Below are 1,307 nucleotides of genomic sequence, written 5' to 3' on the forward strand. Positions count from 1 at the left end.
GCCACCATCTTTGAGCAATTTTCCAATAGACTAAATCAACACTGAATCAATAATAACCATTGTTATAAGCTAAAGAAAAAAAAAATATCCAGATCTAATAGTGACAATGGAATAGCAGAACATCTTCTAGGAATCTAATATGAACCTCTTTGGGAATTTCTGAATATAACTCAGGTTCCATCATATTAAAGATTGTTATGCTTGTAGAAAACTGAGAGACTAAAATCTGTTTGCAATTACCAAATCAAAATGCAATTAACTAGTCACAGGGAACAAAACAATGATGTCTTTAAATGCCTTTTTGGAAATGTAGAATTGGTAACGGCGATCAGATTCCCAAGGTTCGGATGTTTTCACTTACGAGCCTTCCTATGAAATATCAGTCTGAGGACCACTGTAATAGTTTGTCTTGGGAGAGAGAGAGAGGCAGAGAGAGAGAGAGAGATGTAAAATGGAAAGCAAATGGCATCGGGGTTTCTCTTATTCTCAGAACACTTCAAAGGAAACTTTCCCTCCATTCCCTGAGTCATTTTGTTTTGATCTCACTTATAATGTATAAATACATTTCAAACTAAGGATTGAATTTTGCTGGCACATGATCTTTTTTCCCTACAAAATTATTACAAGAAGTGTCTCTGATATGGCTGAGATGTGTAATTTGGGTGGTGAACAAAACTTTGCCACTTATGAAAGTAAGAATAGTTCATTTCTCTTTCACTATGGCATAACTGACAAGATAGAAATGTTCATTTTCCCCCTTCTCGTTTGCAAAAGCAGCTCTCTAGTGTATGATTTCCTAAACATTCATTTGATGTGTATTAACTATTTGTTGTTTCTCCTAAAATCAGTCTTTAATCTGCTTTAGATACAGCTTTTAATGGAGGGCAAAGACATTGAACTATATCCGTCCATAATAGTGGGAATAACTCTTTATACTTCCAATACTCATCTATTATAAGGGACATTAATTCAGTGAAATTAATAGCTGTTTTCTTTTTATTTCTCCTGATACTGTGCCAGTGGTGGTGGGAAAGTGTAGAAGAAGCACTGGGGGCTTGGATAATCCATGAGCTGTTTCTTCTATTGAGTGTTTTTTTTTTTTTTTTTCACTAATGGCTCTATAATGACAGTCCCAGGGAGGAACACAGGAACTGTGAAGGATTCCTCTGATTTCAGTTGACTTTTGAACTACATGCTCAGCTCACTCAGGAACAGTGGGCTCTCAAGGTAGATTAGTCAACTCCAAGCACTTTAAGCAAATAAATAAATAAATAAATAAATAAAAAACTAAGAAAAGCATTCATTTG

Source organism: Furipterus horrens, unplaced genomic scaffold (assembly GCF_987537825.1).
Source record: "Furipterus horrens unplaced genomic scaffold, mFurHor1.1.pri manual_scaffold_5, whole genome shotgun sequence".
In the NCBI taxonomy this organism is placed as follows: domain Eukaryota; kingdom Metazoa; phylum Chordata; class Mammalia; order Chiroptera; family Furipteridae; genus Furipterus; species Furipterus horrens.